This window comes from Cupressus sempervirens, chromosome 11 (genome assembly GCF_028749045.1).
Source record: "Cupressus sempervirens isolate cs-2001-9-10 chromosome 11, ASM2874904v1, whole genome shotgun sequence".
NCBI classification, from domain to species: domain Eukaryota; kingdom Viridiplantae; phylum Streptophyta; class Pinopsida; order Cupressales; family Cupressaceae; genus Cupressus; species Cupressus sempervirens.
Window position 1 is genome coordinate 130,620,554 of NC_143128.1, and position 20,892 is coordinate 130,641,445.

General features: G+C 31.6%; 1 pseudogene across 1 annotated transcript; it reads left to right on the forward strand.

The window, feature by feature from the left end:
- The first annotated feature begins 4,265 nt into the window (after positions 1-4,265).
- LOC149528548 (uncharacterized) lies at positions 4,266-7,197 on the forward strand (annotated as a pseudogene). Its single transcript, XR_016358525.1, has 2 exons — positions 4,266-6,932; positions 7,063-7,197. The product of XR_016358525.1 is annotated as an uncharacterized LOC149528548 (transcript).
- The last annotated feature ends 13,695 nt before the right edge of the window (positions 7,198-20,892 follow it).

The following is a 20,892-nucleotide window of genomic DNA, read 5'->3' on the forward strand; positions in this document are numbered from 1 at the left end:
TACTGATTTTCACTCTTCTAAAGTGAACCCTGTTAGGAGCCAACCTAGTTAAAGGTTACAAAACACACTATTAAGTGTGACCTTGTTAGAAGATTTAGTCACCCTGTTAGGATTGGCCTTGTAAGAGGTCTTTAGAATGATTCAAAGGAACTGTCACCTTGTTAGAGGATTTACAAATGGTTGTTAAACCAACTCTATTAAGATATTTTGGAATCACTGCTACAATGGTAAGAAAGTAACAATGAAATGACCTTAATGAGATTCGACTGAATTGCTGATTATAGATCTCTTTTTTGCTTCACTAGATCCTTCTTGATCGAATATAACTTTCTTGCTCCTCAAGGATATTTAATCATCCTTCAAATTCACTCACACTTTGTTCTCCAACCAATCAATACACTTGCATACTCACTCATTACAATTTAGAATTCTCAATTTGAACTTTCATATATACCTTAGAAATTGTCAAGTCAGCTCATTTGCAACTTACAATTACCAATTATCATTACCTTAGTTGGCTGGAATCAATAATTTAAAACAATTAAACTTTATTCCTTAAATTAACAAAATCCTTCATTAGCCGACTCTACTCGGTAAAAACTATTCTTGAAATAATTTCCCGTGTTAGCCAAAAAAAGCTCGGTTAACACTGTGAATCCTGCAAAATCCTTTGGCAATCGAGTGACCTCGATAAATACTAACTTTCCTTCGTTAACCATGTGAGCTTGGTTAACACTACTTTCTGCCACAATTTCCTTTGACACTTGAGTGAGCTTAGTAGCCACTAGCTATGTAGAGTAATTTCCATGAATGCTTGGTAAGAACTATCTGACAACTGATATGACATTTTTGTGACATCAAAGACAACACACAATTGGACAATTGTATCCAATAGTAATAATGAATCATTTTAATAAAATACGATAACTAATGAATTAATTTATAAAATAGATGTGCTTGCTTATATATTTGTATCAAAATATTAAACACACATTTTTTCAGGCAACAAAGAAGGAGATGATTGCATTTCTTCATTTTTTTTTACATAACCATATTATGGTAGGAACTAAGAAGACCAAAGATGTCCAATTTTATGTGGAGGTAATGGATGTTGTTCAAACTTTAGGAGGGGCAAGATAGTCAATGTATGATCCTGATGAAATTAAGGAAGAGAAGCAAGAGAGGGACATGAAAAATAAAATAAATGCAGAGTTTCAAGGGTTTGTTGAGCTAATACCAAATGTTGAGCCCATAGTTTTGTATATGGTAGTTCTAGATGGTAGTTTGTGGCTCTCTCTTGAAGAATATTGTAAAGAAATTTCTCATGTGGCTCTGCCTATTGTATTTTGTTAAATCTATAATTTTATGCTTTTGGAGATATAAGAAGCTCATTTTCTATTTATGCAAGAATTATGTTGTTTCTCTATTTCTATTGAGTGTTTGTAGCATTAAGGCGAGAAATCTTCATCAATATCAATTATTTCTACTAAAGTGCAGGGGGAAAAAGAGGAAATGAGTTGAGCTTCCCAAGGATTTCATTTTGTTCTTATTCTTAAAGGAGCACTAGAGGAATGAGATTTGCATGCATATAATTCCTAAAAGTTCAAAACCATATTAAATGGTGATGTCAAAAAATATACACATGTCCTTTTTTTAAGCTAAATTTTTATAAAATGCCAAAAATTAGAATCTCCAAAATTACTTAAATTTCACTATTTTGTAATTGCATCTGTGGTACCACATGGAGATAATAAGTTTGATAAATAAAATTTATAAGGAACATCGATCTACCTTTTTTTTTTTCAAACATACTCATGTGATACTTTAATGACATCCTATTCTTCTCATTTCCACATGTTTTAATCTTAGATATCAAAATACTTAACTTTACATCAACAAGTTTAAATTTAGAAGTCAAAGTACTTTACTTTGTGTCTTTTATAAGAGGACCTAATGAAATCATCTAGAAAGAAGATTATATGTGTATACATACCCCTTAAAAGTATATCTATAAAAATAGGAAATATAATTTTATCCATTATATAGTTAATTTATTTTTATAGATGACTTTGTTACAAAGAATACTGAAAAATAATAAAATAATGCAATGAACTTCAAAAAATAATTTAATTCTTTCAAAAAAAAAAAAAATCAATGGGCCCTAGGTCTACTGGTGAAGTTGAAAGGTCTTGAATAATCCCACCAAGGATCAAGTCTTGTTGAGTGCAAGGCTTTGACATCATAAGACATGAGATCAGGATTGTAGCCCGGGCAATTTTGGCAATGTGGATACCTCGCGATCCTTAGCTCTAAGCCAAAGAGGTTTTACACATGAGTTCACTTGTATTAGGTCACTAAAACATCTCCGTGGTGACCTTCATTGGTTATTAGATAACAGGTTTCATGTCTTTGTCTGGTTGCTTCATAGGTCTAAACTCTCCATAAAGAAAACTAACAATTTAAATAAATGAGCAAAGAAAACTATACTATGGAGAATATAGGTTAAATTTGTTAAAGCTATTAGTAGAAATAAATAATAAAAACAATAGAGATCTTCATTAGATTTTGGAGTTAATGCTTTAACTTTAAAAACCCATCGGCTTGAGATTGTTGAGTTTTGAGTTTCTCTTTTTTGTTGCTTGGTTGTAATGGCCCAGAGTAGTAAAGGGTGTACGGTATTTCTATTAATTAAGTTCATGACCTTTATCCTTCCTTTTTGATTAAAAATCTTTAAGAAATTATGAAAATAATTCATGCATTTTGATAAAATGTAGCAATCAAATAGTTGAACAAAATAAAAAAAATTGGTTGAAACTATCTTAAAATGGTATATTTACTTCTTATATTCCAACAATTAAAAATTGAATCTATTGAGAAATAACACATACAATTAATATATACTATATTTCATTTCTATTATTATAATCAATTCAATATTAGTAATCATTAAAATTCTTAAATATTAGTGTGGTTTCAATCTTTATTGAGTTTAATCCCTGATATCAAAGTAGCTTCTAAATATAGAATTTACAATATCTTAAAGGAATCTACTAAATTGTTAAAGAATCTAAACATTGGAAAATAACTAAGAGTAGAATTGAATGCATTTAATCATGTAAAATTAGCAATGATGTATAAAAATGATTACAAAGTTAAGTGAAAGAATTGTTTAAAGGAATGATGGTAATATGCTTTCGGGAGGATTATGTATGGATCTTTTTAACAACGGATCATATTGCATGATTCATTATTACAATGAGAGAGTTTAAAGATGAAAAAAATGATCAAAGTACAGTTAAAAAAATAAAGAGAGAAAAAGGAAAAAACAAGAAAAAAACACATACACCTAGAAAGTGAGATCTCAATCTTAGTATTAGAGTTATAACATATAAACCTTAAGTTTAATCTTAAATGTCATAGGTAAAATTTAACAAACTAAATAAATGATCATCTTGAAATAAAAATAAATAAATGAATCATATTAAAACAAATATATAATTAAGAAGAAATAAGATTTATATTAAAGATAAATGTAAAAATTAAATCCTATATCACAATCATAACTGTCAATTGACTACTATAATAAACAATGTTTGCGTCTGTCATTTCCAACTTGACTTCTACTTTTGTGTGAGCACTGGACAGCCATATTCTATGTCAGTCAAGTGTAATTTGTGGAATTCTAATTTGTCGATTTCTGACTGTAAAAAAAAAAATGCGACTTCTGAGTTGAGTACACCTACTTTTCTATGCTATTGCGGAATTCATTTAGTAGTTTCTTCTCTATGTCGGCCATTCATGAGGTTAGTACATTTGTGACTCGGGACTCATGACTATAGGCTTAGTCAATCAAATAATGTGTGGAAATTTCAAGTGGCGTGTGTTTTTGGTTTCAGTGACGCGTGATCTACGATGCGAATAATTCGGGTAAATGGCGGAAAGCAGATCTTGTTTATTATTGTTTTTATTCTAAATAGAAATATATTAAAACAAGGTTTGAACAAAGTGCACAAAATTTTAATATCGGCAAACGAAGAGAAGATAAGTTAACACACACCATTTAAAGATTCCCTTGTCAGGAAAAGTCATAAGGAACGATGTTAAGGAAAATAAAAGCTATAAAGAGTGATGGTGTGATTTTTTTCTTTGCCTCGCATGACTTTTGTTGTGTGCGGCTTGGAATTCCTAATGTTTTACATGGAGAAAGAACTAGTTATCTTCCACAAAAACATTCATGTAAATTTATTTGACGGTTGACGGGCTGCTGTTAAAAACATCCCACCCAAAGATGATCGATCATATGCGTTTTTGTCTTCCCTCCATTTCAAAATGGCTGTGTCTTTACAAGAGAAGCTCTGTTTAACTTTCATTTCAGTGATTCTTGCCTTCCTCCTCTCATCACATCCTTCTCTTTCTCATCGTCAATTCCGCTGTCATACCCGTGAATCACAAGCACTCCTCCGCTTCCAAGCAGGCTCTGATGTTCTCAGTTCGTGGGTGAATGGAACAGACTGCTGCACATCCTGGGTCGGCATAATCTGCAACAATCACACCGACCACGTTGTCGGTCTTGATTTGGAGACCCTTCGAAGAGTTGTGCTATCTGAGAGCTTGTGCCAACTTGATTTCATCAGATCACTCACGATCATAGCCCGAGGAGAACAAAGCGGTATAGGAAGTACTCTTCCTCCCTGTTTGGGGAATCTCACTTTTCTTAAACATTTAGAATTTTAAATTGAGTGGTACAATTCCCTCTTCCATTTGTTTACTCACCCGCCTTACATTCCTTGATCTTGGGGATAATGAATTGAGTGGAAGCATTCCTTCCTGCCTACAAAACCTTTCTTCTTTAACTCACCTCAGCCTTTATCAAAATCACCTGACTGGAAGTGTCCCCGCTTCTCTCGGTAACATTTCTTCTCTTCATTATGTATGGCTTGATCAGAACCAATTGAGAGGTAATATACCGGCATCTTTGGGTAAGATTTCTTCTCTTGAGAGACTATATCTTTGTGAGAACCGATTTCCCTTCGAAGCCTCAATTTGTTGAGTGAATTAGAACTGGGCGGAAATCTACTGAGCGGTAACATTCCAACTTCTTTGGCCAATCTCTCTTTACTCCAGTACTTGTCTCTTGGGGAAAACCAACTAAGTGGAACTATTCCCCCTTCATTTTCTCAGTTGTCATCCCTCACTCAGTTGTATGCTGCTCACAATCGTTTCAATGAAACCGTGGGTTACTCATCACTTCCATCTTCATTGTTTGCCCTATCACTGTCACTAAGCCATAACCAGTCAGTTTCAGAAACTTTCTTTCACAACGTTACCAGACTAGACACTTTCCATTTATACGACTGTGTTCTAAATATTTCCAAAACCTGGAATCCATCCTTTCAGCTACGCGAACTAGGTTTAACATCATGTACGATTGGCGATGAAATCCCACGTTGGATTTCAACTCAGTTCTCGCTTAATTGGCTAGACTTAGCGAACACGAGTCTTGTAGGAGAAATCCCTTCTTGGTTATGGGAAACCAATCCTCTACTGACATATCTAAATCTTTCAGGAAATTCTCTTGAAGGAAATCTATTTTCAAATACTTCAACGTGGATGAAACTTAGAGTATTAGATGTGTCTAGAAATGCACTTAGTGGCCACATCCCATCAATTTTGTCGCCCAAGATGCGATTATTACTTCTCAATGACAATTTCCTCAGTGGCAATATTCCTTCAGGATTGGGAGAATTATCTCAGCTCAAACTATTAAATCTTGCAAACAACTCCTTAACCGGAGTGATCCCTGTGAGCTTGTTTAATTGTTATTGGCTCAGTGTCATGAACTTGGCAAATAACCATTTGGAGGGAAGCTTACCATACGAGTTAAGTAAGTTGAGTAACCTATATTCATTGAATGTTCATGGTAATAAATTGAATGGATCATTGCCCCCCTCCATAGTTGATTGTTCAAAGCTGCAAGTTCTTGATAGTGGGAATAATTTATTTGGAGGTGAGATACCCAAGGTTATTAAAAATCTTTCAGAGTTGAGAGTATTGGTGATGAAGGAGAACAAATTTAAAGGCTCTATTCCTTTAAAGATTGGCCAATTAAGAAGCCTCCAAATCTTGCTTCTTTCTTCAAATCACATTTCAGGTTCAATTCCCCACACAATTGTATTATTGCAAGCAATGTCTAGAGAAAGTCAGAATGGTTTTGTATTGTCTTCTCCTGTATTGTCTTCTTTTGATGTTAGAGCTAATTATAGAGATGGATTGGTATGAGTTTAAAAGGCAAAGAGCAACACTATCCATATATTCTTTCTACTCTCACATCCATAGATTTATCAAACAATGAATTGGAGGGTGAAGTTGATTCTAATTTTGAAAATTTGAAAGGCTTGAGGCTTTTAAATATTTCAATGAACCATTTGAATGGGACAATTCCAAATAGTTTTGGAGAAATGAGGTAACTAGAGTCATTAGGTCTTTCCAGAAATCATTTTTCAGGAAAAATTCCCACAGAGCTTGAATCGTTGGACTTCTTGAATTCACTAAATTTTTCAAACAATAATCTTTCAGGAATTATACCACAGAGTCAACATTTTTGCACATTTGGAGAATCCTCTTATTCAGCCAATTCACATTTATGGGGATGTCCCCTACTCAAAAATTGTTCTTGGCCACAATTTGCTCCTCCTCCACAAACTTCAGTGAGAAAAGAAATCAGAACTACTAAGTATTCATGGTACAAGATATCAATAGGATTATCATATGGAGTAGCATTTGGAGGAATATTGTCATTAGTTTTGCTAAAAGCTAATTGGCAAAGAACATATTTTAACAAAGTGGATAAAATATTAAAGTTTTTGTTCCCATGGATGAAGAATTTGACACTATGAAGAAGTATACAGTCACAAATCACTGAAAAATGAAAGGTAAGCACTTTAGCATCTTTTCATTCATATATGTATTACAATTCAAATTATTAAAATGTTAAACTTTATCAGGAATTTGGGATTAAATTTGTGACACAAATTATAATGTGCTTTTGCAACTGTGTTGTAGATTGTTTGCATCTATGACATCGTGGAAGGAATCCATTCTTTTATGGGCTTTATGCTACATATTCTCTCCATCAAAATCCATAGGAGAATCTTCGAGCTTATTTCTACATGTTCTCTTATTTCAAGTCTCTTAGGCACCTTGGAGCTAATCTGATAAGATCATCTTCCAACTACACATTAGCTATGATAATTAATCTTTCATATGAGTGCTTCTATTTTTATTTATAAATGAGATATTCTTGTTGCCCATAATAGCTTAACACTTCTTTATCATTAATGATTTTGTAATAACACCTATAGCTTACATATATCACTTCATTCTAGCAGAAGACATGTACTCTATATTATCATAACAAACTATATTAATATAACTCTTGTTATTAAGGTGGTGAGCTATATTATTTGTTCTATTTTTATGTTATATAGTTAACTCAGTCACATTTGAACACGTTCATGTTTTCACGATTTTTCAAGTTGGCATTTAAATGACTCAAGTAAATTGTAGAGATTCTATATGTATACACGCAATTAAATTATAATTGAGATCATATATATGTCATTGTTTGTATATTAAGAAACGAAACTCAAGCAATTTGTATTCTAATGAATTTCATATCTATGGTTTGTCTTACATTAACTAGTTGATGTTTACTGTACGAATTATTTGTTAATCATAGTTTACTGATTTCTGTAGAAAAAGTGTATCGATAAATTTAATATCCTTCTCATGGAATTTTAAGATAATGAGCCATGATCTGCTATATAAATAATCATGCACACTAAAAAAAACTTATTGTGCCTGGATGCTCTTAAACATAAGACATTGAAAGATGATGATCCACAGTTCCCTTTGAGCCCTCCATCTCAAATGGCCGGTTCTTCACAGAAGTATAGCATGGCAATTATTTGAATTTTAAATGCCTTAGTTGCCTGGTTGGAGACTTTGCCAAGTGCTCCGATTCAATGACTCGGTCAGAGGAGAAAAAGACAAGTTACAGACAAGTTAATTTCCAGATAAAATGTATTAAAGACAAAATAAAATCAAACTTTTTTTTACTGATTTATAAAAAATTTAGTGATTTTTTTTTCAAATTTTTATTGTTGTTTTTGACAGATCAGATGCTGAAATTGTCAAAAAAATCCATGATATTTTTGCCAATTGTGAAACAAATCTTGTTGAAAGATTTCTCTATTCTATCTCATATCTCAAAATGTTCTGTGAAGATAAACACATAACAACTAGAGTTTTATTTATGTCAAAATAAAATGAATCGTTGAAGTCACAGAACTATCATATTTTCTCTTCACAAATATGAAGATGTTTTAGGTCTTTTCTGAAAACAAGTCTTTTAGGTTTTTATTATCTCATTTTTTTTCAATAGAATTAAGGCTATATATAATTCCCATCTTCAATAGGATTTAATTCTCCATGGAAATAACTAAGAACTTAACCATCCTGACATACAACTCTTAACAATTTATAAATATAATTTATTTATTCTTAAATTATAGATTTTTAGAAGTGTTATTTTATTTTCTAATAAATATTATTATGCTTTTTAATTAAATAAATTAATATAACTTCATTTCAATTAATTGATTGTGTTTTAATTATGTATTTATTATAGAACTATCATTTCTATCTTTAATCTTATTTTTTAATCATTCCTAAAGACAAAGCTATATTGTAGTTTAAACATTAATTTAAATTGTTAGTAGTTTAAAGAATGTGTAGTTTATACAATATGTTATAGAAGAATATATTTCTAAAACTAATTATAATAGATGCTTAATTTATATTTTACAGAGTTTTGTAAGAATTAAGTTAAACTTTCTTTGATGTGTTATGGTTTAATTTTATATAAAAAAATTACATGTTGAAATATATATGATTTTCTTGAATACATAAGTTTGTTCATGACTTAAGAAATAAATATAAAATATACAGTTCAAATGTATCAGATAAATATAAAAATTATTTCTTATATTTGAAACACTAAACTTAAAAAATTTATATTTATTTTAACGTAATAGAATTTTACACATAGAGAATAGAAAACCTCTTTTGCAATAGTTCAATCTATGAAAGAGATCCCAACTTATCCAATTTACATACTGAGGGATAAACCTAGTAACCTATTATTTAGATGAAATATAAATATTTCAATTTCTTTTCTCCTTAATCTATCAGGATGGTTGGATCACGTTATTAAATCTATTTATGTGCATTCATATATATGATTAGTTATAAATGTGGTAATATTTAAAAGGTCGTGAAGCAGAAAATAAAGAAAGTGAAGATTCTTATGCACACAATTTCATAACATTAGCAAATTTATACAAAGAACAATTGTCATAGTAAAGACAACCCAACACAAAAGCTTGAACCCAACCTATTAGGTTATATGATTTTCTAGAGTTTTCAAACATTATTTTTTTGTTTACCTAAATCATATGTCTAAGCGTATTTTTTCATGCCTGAGTTTTATTTTCTTTTCAATCAGTTACATGGTTGACAAATTTGTGATGTCTTAAGTTTTGTTTGCAATTTTGTATATTTTTGAATTGATTAGTCCTTTCTCTTTACGATTTCTTTTGATAAATGTACTAATAAAGGTAAGTTGTGATAGTTGTTTAGTTGATTAGGTGATCATTTAGGGGTCATCATCATATAGGTTATTGATGCTTTTTAGTTTAAAATCTTTGAGCTCTATTTTGAATGCCTAAATGGTTCTAGAATGAGGTTGAGCCTTTGCTAAGAGAGCTTGTGTTAGTCAAACACTATAGATCAAGAGCTTGTATTTCAAAAAATATTTATAGTAGTCAATCAAAGTAGATTTGAAAAATTTATGCCCTCGAGAAGTTGGGCTACCTAACAATATAATTTGTAATTATATTGAGCCAAATTTATATAAGAAATATGAAAATAATAATTATTTGGGTGTAGGTTAGCCTTTAGCATTAAGGTAAAATGTCTAGAACCTTCCCAAGTGGTTGAAAATTATCTATATAAGGAAGGCCCATATTTTTGTATAGGGCAATTGTAGGTGGTAGTTCATGTCTCTATATTGAATAATATTGTCAAGAAAGTGCCCATGTGGCTCTACTTATTGTATTTGGCAAAATCTATAATTTTATACTTTTGGAGATAATAAGAACCTCATTTTTTATTCATTCAAGAATTATGTCATTTCTATATTTCTATTGAGTGTTTGTAGTATTAAGGGGAGAAACCTTCATCAACATCAATTATTTCTACCATGGTGAAGGGGGGAAAAGAGGAAATGGGTTGAGCTTCCCAAGAATTTCACTTTGTTCTTGTTCTTAAAGGAGCACTAGACACTAGTAAATTTGCAGCTATTTTTTGATGAGGGTTGGTCAATATTTTGACAAACAATGATCAAAAAATTGTGTCATTATAATTTCATCAAAATTTTGACAAAATCCAAGGCTATATATATATATATATATATATAGGCCAACCCAGGTTGATAACGATCACAATCTCTATCACAAGATAGTGTAAGACCATAACTAGGAAATGTCAAAACATTGACAATTATGAGATTGGTATTGACGTGCTTGCCATGTCATCAACAACAAGCCTCATCAAATAGTCGACAAAATTTCATTAGAAATATTATGAGATTCTACGATGTTTCCATGTAATTTATGACAACGACCATCGATAGATCGACTAATTGTCGTCAAAACTTTGACGATAACCCTAGTTTAAAAGAAATCAAAAAAATCTTAAGAATCCTATTTGTTTGGTGTGTAAGGAGTTGAGTTTTGAATAGTAACATTGTGGCGGGAGTATTAACTCTCAACAACACTCTTACTCTTTCTAAGACCCATTCTTTGGTCTTACTAGGGTATTCCACTCTACCCTAGGTACGTAGAGATCATTCCTAGGATCCCCTTTCTCCTTATGAGCTCACCACCAACTTCAAACACTCAACTATGTTCCTCAATCCAACTATGAACTCATGGGCTCAACTTAACCACTATGCTCCCCAACTAATCTTTAGACTAGGAATAGGTGTCCTAGTTATCCCATGTTTAGTGTCAATCCATGTTGATCCACTTGTTTAGTATCAACCAGATATTTTTATATTACACTATTATCCCTTAAATAGATTAGTACAATTAGAGAATCCTCAATAAACATGTAACAAAACAACATTATGTAGGAATCTTAAAAAAATATTATCATCGATACTTTTCTTTCTAGATTCAAACCATAAATAGATTTAGTCCTTACCTATAATTTTCCTAAAATGATGAAGAGATGCTTTCTTTACCTTACAACATCAATTCTCATTCAGTTTTGCTGCTTGGTACCTTGCAACCAAATATAGGGAAATCATGATCAATTAGTGTTACAAAATATGTTGAAAAGTTTCAAGATATTTCCAATTTTTTTGCATTGGTGAGTCTACTATATGAATATTAGGATCTATAGTGTTATAACATCAACTTTATGAAGATGAAGATCTACATGTTACCAATACGGTTGCAATTAGAAAAGATCAATTTTAGTGAATGAAGAGATGAAACATTTCAACAAAGGAAATAAAAAATTACCTTTAATAACATTACAATGTAGCAATAGTCAAAATAACTAAGTTAGTGATAGAACTACTATGTAAATAGTGAAGATTCATTGTCTGTAGGCACTTAAGAATCCATTAGTCTTTCATTTTTCTCCCTCCCATCCAAAATAAGATTTAACCACTCTAAATCGAGAATTCACATACAACATTATTCCATCTGCATGGACAATACATGAGCTAAAAAGATGCACCACATTTAGATTAATGACCTATATAAAAAATGCAAACATGTTACATTTTTCATCTCCACTCGACGTCCTATGCATATCAATTGAGATTGCATACTAAACCAAGGCTTCCTTCTGCATTAGTTGAAACCAAGAGATTGTCACAGTTAATATCAAATACTACCTGCATTAATTTAGCCCACTCAAGCATAATACTTTTATTTCTCTTTGAAAAATAAATAGAAAAGGATATCCAACATATTAATTATCAATTTCTCTTGAATATGTTCGCTAATAGGATCAACTCACAGATAGAAAAAAAAGTGTCTAATGCAAATTCAATATAGAGTTTAAGTCTTGCTTCAATTACTTTAGATAGCTATGAAATAGACATAAAAGAAAAAGAAAAAATATTATTAATTGCAAGATTTTGAACAAGTTATGTAAATTCATCCTAGATTTTGGTTACTTTCAATGTGGTAGATTTAACCATGTATAAAGGGCCTTGAATCTAGCTCCAAGAAGAGAGGAATCAATACTCAACTACTTACCCCTGTTGTCCCATGAAAATTGATTTCTTTGTGGAGGAGAATGGTGTAGGAGCACCACAATTTTGGCTTGGAAGACTCAATTTTGGGTCATAGATATGGAATAAGGGTTTCTCAGTTAAGAATCTCATCATCACCAACATCAAAGTTAAAATAATAGTTATTTAAGAGATCTTATTGGAAAAAATAAGTACCTTTCCATTAGAAGCTTCAATAATGACCTAACATATGGAAGAAAGTAGTTGGCCTAAGTTAGTCAAAGAGGAAAGACTAGATAGGAGAAAGAGCACATAGATGAAGAAAAGGAAAAGAGGATTCAAAAGAGATGTCAATGTTCAAGAGTGTCAAATTAGCCAAACCAAAACAAATAAAATAAATTCATATGTCAAAGAATCTAATCTCACAGATGATCATTAGAAAAAGCATTTATAGGAGAAAATATTAAATGATAAGAAATGGTTGATACCAAAAGAAAAGTAGAAAAATGACATGTAGCTATTCTACAATATGAAAGTGGTTGAGACTAAACATAATGGAAGTCTCCAAATGTTGTCAAAAGGACTCAAATAAGGTTGTAAAAAATATAAAGGATCAATTTACGTAGCATGGAAAGGATCTCAAGTATTGTTGAGGATTTCATTTCCCCTAATTTGTCCAACTATTTTTAGAGCTGTGACTATTATTGCAGAGTTTATTAAGTTACCAATATTATTGGGTTGTTCAATAAATTTGATTAATTGTGTGTTATTTTTTATGTTACACAAATGTCATATCATTATTAGTCAATATATGCCGATCTCACTCGGGTAGTGAAGAGAGTTTTCTATGTCTACCGAGTGTTCATGAGTTTTCCTAGTTCAGAAGGTAGTGTCTACTAAGTTCACTCGGGCGTCGAAGGAAAGACTGTAGAAGATGAGTGTTAACCAAGCTCACTCAGTTAATGAAGGAAAGTTGGATGGAACCAATGCTAACTGAGCTCACTCGGTTGCCAAAGGATTTTTGCAAGTTTGTAGTATTAACCAAGCTTCTATTGGTTAACATAAGAAATCACTTCTAAGTTAGTTACTACTAAGCTAGGTTGACTAACAAAAGATTTTCTTATTTTTGCATATTAAGCTTAATTGTTTTATCTATTGGTTCTAGCCGACTAAGGTGTAAAATATAAATTATTCTAAGTTGTATTTGAGCTAACTTGACAATATGAAAGATATAAGTACAAGGTCAAGTTGTGGTTCCAAAGTGTGAATGTATGAAGATATTATTGAAGATTTAATGATTGGAAGAGGAAGAAAATTTGAACAATAAGCAGAATATCCTTGTGGAGTAGAAAAGCTATATTCAATTACGAAAGGTCAAGTAAAATCTAGAACAAAGATCTATAATCAGAAATTTAGTTACATTCAAATTAGGTCATCTCATTGTTACTCTCTAACCATTTTAGCAGTGATCTAAATCTCTTAACAGAGTTGGCTTAACAACTATTTGTAAATCATCTAACAAGGTGGAAGTTCTATTAAATTGTATAAAGACATCTAACAAAACCACTACTAATAGGGTGATTAAATCATTTAATAGGGTAACCCCTAACAATGTGTTTTGTAACATTTAATAGGGTTAGCTCTTAATAGGGCTCACTTCAGAAGAGTGAAAATCAATAACTAGTTACAATTGGTGGGTATTCCCAAATTGGGTTTCCATGTTAAATCCTAGTGTCAAGTGTGTTCACACTATTTTCTTTTATGCTTGCAATTAAGATAAAGTAATAATAATCACTAAGTTGTGTAAAGCTAATTCATTTACCAAGTAAATTCAATATTTATCAAGTTACAACATGAATTGTGTGTATGCTAAGCATCAACATTTCAGTTTTCAAAATTTAGTTTGTACTGACATCTAAGGGATTTGAGATTTATTTTGTAGTAACTGATTCAACCCTCCCCTCTTAGTTACTCCTCTTATATTTCCATCAATTGGTATCAGTTTTTTTGGTGCTTTCAAAAAAGGTTTCAAGGACCTAAGGTAAAGATCATGATGTCTTACAAAAAAGAGATTCCCAAGCTGAATAGAGACAATTTTGTAGCATGACAAGGACTTATGAGATTACATTTGACTACTATCAATGATTTAGGTTGTAAATATCTTAATATTGAATATAAAACTCCCATTGGAACATTATTAGTTGAAGACATTACTGAAAAAAAGAATCATAACATCATGATGATTGATATTGCATCTGCTCTCGGTTATGTTGAATTTGATGAGGTATAGGATTGCAAAATTGCTCATGCAATGTGGAACAAACTAAAAGATATCTATGGAGGAGATGAAAATGGAAAAAGAGCCAAAGTAGAAATTCTTAGAGGAAAATTTGACCAAATGAGAATGAGAGAAGATGAAAACATTACAAAATATGTGGAAAGAATCAAGGCCAGTGTAAGTACAATCAAAGCATTTGGAGGAGATATTCAGGAGGAAACTATTGTAAGTAAGGTACTCAGATATCTTCTTCCTATCTATGCAATTAGAGTGTCTACTATTCAAGAAATGAGATGTGCTCCAAATAAAAAATTAACCTTGGATGCTCTGGTTGGAAGATTGACAGCTTTTGAATTAGAAAACTTTGATAACTATGTTCCTAGTGTAAAGGTTATTGAGTCTTCTTTTAAAGCTAATCTCTCACTCAAAGAAAAGGGTAAGAAATCAAAATCCGGTCAATCAATAACTGAAGAAGAAGGATCATTAGAAGAATGTTCAGATAGTGATCTTGAAGTTGTCGAAGCCTACTTACAAGAAAGTATTCCAAAGGAAGAGGAAAGTACAAAGGTAAAGTTCCCCTTATCTACTTTTCTTGTAAAGAAATTGGTCACATTATTGCAAGGTGTCCAAATAAAGAGATCAAAGATGAAAAACAAATGAATAAGCACAAAGGCAAGAAGTATTCCAAACACTACAAAAACTACAAGGAAAAAGGTAAGAATTCTTGCTTTATAGCTAAAGATTTTGACAACAGTGAAGATGAAATGTTATACACTAATGTAAAAGATGAATCTGATGATGAAAAAGATAAGAGGGCATGAATCTCTCATGTTAGAAAAAATGATATGTGGATTATTGATAGTAGATGCTCACACCATATGACTAGAGACAAAATAAAGTTTGAGCACATGGAATATTATGATGGAGGTAGTGTGAGATTTGGAAACAATGAACCTTGTAACATAAAAGGAAAAGGATGTATTTCATTGACTAAAGAACCTGTATGTGACATTGCTTATTGGGTTGAAGGACTAAAGCATAATCTACTAAGTGTGGCACAGTTGAACAACATTGGATTCAAGGTAGAATTCATGAATGGCAAGGAAAAATTGTTGGATGACAAAGGAAATTTGGTTGGATCAGGCAAGCAAACAAAATGTAATCTATTTTATCCTGATCTTGGTGAATGCTCATGTTTTATTGCTCAAGTATAAGAAAGTTGGTTATGACACAAAAGACTAGATGTCATGTAAACTTTGATAATCTAGTCAAGATCAGAAAACATAGAAGAGTAAGAGGTATTCCTAGTTGGAAAAAACTTGATATGGGTCTACGCAAAAATTTCCAAATTGGTAAGATGGGAAAGACTAGTTTGAAAAGTAAAAACTACCAGTCAGAAGAAGTCTTAGAAATTGTTCATACAGACTTATGTGGACCTATTGAAATAGAGAGCTACAATGGAGAAATGTTTTTCATTCTTTTTTTTATGGCTATTCTAGAAAAATGACTATAATGTATCTAAAAGAAAAATTAGAAGCCTTTCAGAAATTCAAGTGGTATCTAGAAAGAGTAGAAAAGGAAACTTGAAAGAGGTTGAAATGTTTAAGATCAGACAGAAGTGGTAAATTCATCTCCAATGAATTCAATAATTTTTTGCATTGAAAGAGGAATCAACATACAAGTATCATCCCTTGGTACACCATAGTAGAATGGTATAGCTGGAAGAAGAAATAGATGTATCATGGATTGTGCAAGAACATTGATGATTGAAAAGAATGTTTCTCTCAAATACTGGAAGGAATCTATTAGCACTGTAGTTCATACCTTGAATAGAATACAATTGAAGAAAGATTCAAAAAAAAATCCTTATCAACTATGGCATGGCTACAAACCTAATGTAAGTTACTTGAAAGTATTTAGCAGCAAATGAAATAACTTAAAAGAATCTAGAAAAGGTAAATTTGATGTAAAAGTTGATGAAGGCATATTTCTAGGAGACTCCTCTAGAAGTAAAAAATAAAAATGTTTGAATTTTTCTACTCATAAGATCATAGAAATTGCAGATGTGAGAATTGATTAGCTTGTAGAAAAGAGTGAAGAAGAAAGCAACAATGAGCTAGAGGATTACAGAATATTTTTTTACTATGAACCTGATACCCTACCAAATCTATCTGAAAGAAAGGAAGCTTCATCTCTCAAGTCTCCAAAATCTTCAATAGTTACCGAGTTGCAAATAGTGCATCCCAAGTCACAATCTAAATGACTCGAATCATAGTCAGAAGCTACTGAGCTAGTTCAAATTGAGTCTAATGGACCTAAGTCATAAAAAAAAGGACCCTAGCTTGAAACTAAAGTTCATACTAAAGATAGTGGAACTCATTCAATGCTGAAAGATCTTGTGTTAGCAAGATATATCAGAAGACATCATGTACTTGATCAAATTATTGGAGACAAGTATGATGGAAACATGACAAGAAGAAAATTAAAAGGTACATGTTTACTTGCTGAATTTGAACCTACAATTGTTAAAGATGCTTTGGAAAATGAAAGTTAGTTTGAAGCAATGAATGAAGAAATAGAATAGATAGAAAAGAACAAAACTTGGACTCTTGTTCCTAGACCAAAAGATAAAAATGTAATTTTCACAAAGTGGGTATTCAGAAATAAGCTAAATGAAGATGGATAAGTGTCTAGAAATAAAGTGAGATTGGTATGTAAATTTTATTCTCAAGAAGAAGGTATTGATTATGGTGAAACTTTTTCCCGTGTTGCAAAATTAGAAGGTGTTATAACTCTACTTGCATATGTAGCTCACAGAGGATTTAAAGTGTATCAAATAGATGTTAAATCTGCATTCTTGAATGGAATTTTTGATGAGGAAGTCTACATTGAACAAGTAGAAGGTTTTGTAGATCCTAGCAAAAGAGACATGGTTTGAAAGTTACACAAAGCATTATATAGTCTCAAGCAGGCTCCTAGAGCTTGGTATGAAAGACTCCATAATTACTTAGTATAGATTGGCTTTCAAAGAAAAAATGATAATAGTAATCTATATATCAAGGAAGGACCAGACAAGAAGATTGTGTTGGTAGAAATATTTGTTGATGATACTCTATTTACAAGAAATGATGACTTCTGAAAAGCTTTTTTAAAAGAAATGCGTAAAGAATTTGTGATGTCCATGTTTGATGAGATAAAATTCTTTTTTGAATTGCATATACAATAGAACAAAAATGGTATCTACATCACTCAATCTAAGTATATGAAGGAGATACTAAAGAAGTTTGGAATTGAAAATTCAAAATCAGTTTGAAACCCTATGTATACTACACATAATCTCTCCAAAAATGATGATTCCAAAGAAGTAGATTAGACCACATATAGATCAATGATTGAAAAATTGTAGTATGTAGTGCATACGAGGCCAGACATTGCTCTAGCGGTTGGTATGGTTGCAAGATTCTCACCAAATCCCAAAGAAAATCATATGATGGCAATCAAAAGAATCATGAGATATCTGAAAGGTATTGAAGACTCTGGATTATGGTACAAATTTAGAGGCAATTTGGACTTAAAGGTGTTTACTGATGCTGATTGGGTAGGAAGTCTTGATGACAAAAAAGGAACTAGTGGTGGAGCATTCTTTCTAGGTAAAAGGGTAGTTTCTTGGACAAGTAAGAAAAAAAAATGTATCTCTCAATCCACAACAGAGGCAAAATATGTGGCAGTAACAGTCAATTGTTCTAACATTATTTGGTTCAAAAAATTGTTGGAAGGAATGAAGGTAGATATCACTTCTTAAGAGAATTGTTATAGGATAAAGAAGTCGGATTGGAATATGTAAGCACAAAAGAGAAAATTGCAAACATATTCACCAAGCCATTACCTAAGGATGCATTTCTATATCTAAGAGGTAAGCTAGGGGTCATTCCCCTATCTGAAGCTCACTAAATAAAGTTTAGTGATGCATCAACTAGAGAAACTTGAAGATCAATTAGTTGATGTAGTATTGACAAGGGCCTATTGCAAATTAATTATTACTTAAGGTACATTGATATTATTAGAATTATTGTCTTTGGCATGTGTTGTCAAAGAGGGAGATTTTTATTGTCATATCTCATAGAAATTTCCTTTATTATTACAAAGAGAGAGAAGTTTACTGTAAGAGGGAGACATTTGCTATCATAGAAACTTTACAAAGAAATATCAAAGAAGGAGAATGAACCTGGTAGCAAACATAAGTTTTCTGAAAAAGTGAGAAATTGAAGACAAAAAGAGCTCATTTAGTCAGAGGGAGTTCTCAAGAATAAATTCAAAATTTTGTTATGCTATGACATGTTGTATCGCCATCAATGCCAAAGAGGGAGATTGTTGGATACAATTGATTAATTGTGTGTTGTATTTGATGTTATACAAATGTCATATTATTATCAGTCAGTATATGCCGAGCTCACCCAGGTAGTGAAGATAATTTTCTATTTCTATCGAGCGTTCTTGAGTTTGCCTAGTTTAGAAGGTAGTATCTACTAAGTTGACTCGAGTGTCGAAGAAAAGACTGTAGAAGATGAGTGTTAACCAAGATCACTCGGTTAATGAAGGAAAGTTGGATGGAACCAATGCTAACCAAGCTCACTCGATTGCCAAAGGATTTTTGCAAGTTTGTAATGTTAGCCAAGCTTCTATTGGTTAACATAGAAAATCATTGCTAAGTTAGTTAATACCAAGATATTAAGCATAATTGATTTATCTATTGGTTCTAGCTGACTAAGGTGATGAATATAAATTATTCTAAATTGTATTTGAGCCAACTTGATAATGTGAAAGATATAAGTGTAAGGTCAAGTTGTGATTTCAAAGTGTGAATGTATGAAGATATTATTGAATATTTAATGATGAGAAGAGGAAGTGAATTTGAAGGATAAGAAAAATATCCTTGTGGAGTAGAAAAGCTCTATTCAATTAGGATGGATCAAGTACAAGCTAGAACAAAGATCTATAATTAGCAATTCAGTTGCATGCAAATTAGATCATCTCATTGTTACTCTGTAGCCATTGTAGCAGTGAGCTAAATTCTTATCAGACTTTGCTCAATAGCTATTTGTAAATCCTCTAACAAGGTAGAAATTCTATTGAGTTGTCTAAAGACATCTAACAAGGCCAATTCTAATAGGGTGATTAAATCCTTTAATAAGGTTGGCTCCAAATGGGCCTCACTTTAGAAGAGTGAAAATTAGTAACTAGTTACAATTGATGGTTTTTCCCAAATTGAGTTTCCATGTTAAATCTTGGCATCAAGTGTGTTCATACTATTTTATTTTATTCTTGCAATTAAGATAAAGTAATAATAATCACTAAGTTCTATAGAGCTAATTCATTTACAGAGTAAATTCTATATTTACGAAATTACAACATTAATTCTGTGTATGTCAAGTGTTAGCATTTTAGTTTTCATAATTTAGTGTGTACTAACATCTAAGGGATCTGGCATTTATTTTGTAGTAACTGATTCACCCCTCCCCTCTCAATTGCTCCTCTTATATTTCCAACAACTCCTATTATTCCATGAAGTTTAATGAGATGAACCTTCACATTGGATGGAAATGACTTTTAAGTTGTTTTGATTCCTTGTGTAGAAAAGACATTATCATACTACTTTGAACATGATAGTGAGAGTCATATTTGTTAGAATTCTTTAGAATAATTGAGAAGGGGGGTGAATCAGTTATTCAAGGTCCAAATGCTCTATTAATACCTTTTTACTACTTTTAATGAATCCATACCCTTTTCATCTGTTCAAACTTAAATCAATCATATAAGCAAGTTACAGTAAATCAACATGCAAAAATTAAACATTCAAGATCAACACATGACACAATGATTTACGTGGAAACCCAATTTGGGAAAAACCACTAGTAACATGCTACTTGATTCTCACTCTTCTGAAGTGATGCCATGTTAAAGGCTTACAACGCACTGTTAAATGTGACCTTATTAGAGGATTTTACCAAACTGTTAGGAATGAGCCTAGTTAAAGGTTTTTAGAACATTCACTTGGAATGTCACCCTGTTAAAGGATTTTTCTAATGGCTGTTAAACCAACCTAAGTCCATAGGATTTAGACTTACAGTTACAATTGCTAGAAAGTAACAATAATGGTCTTTTGATCTAATATAACTTACAACATACTTTTCAGATTTCAGATCACACTTTCAATTCAATCCTTATGCTTGGCGTTAATCTCTTT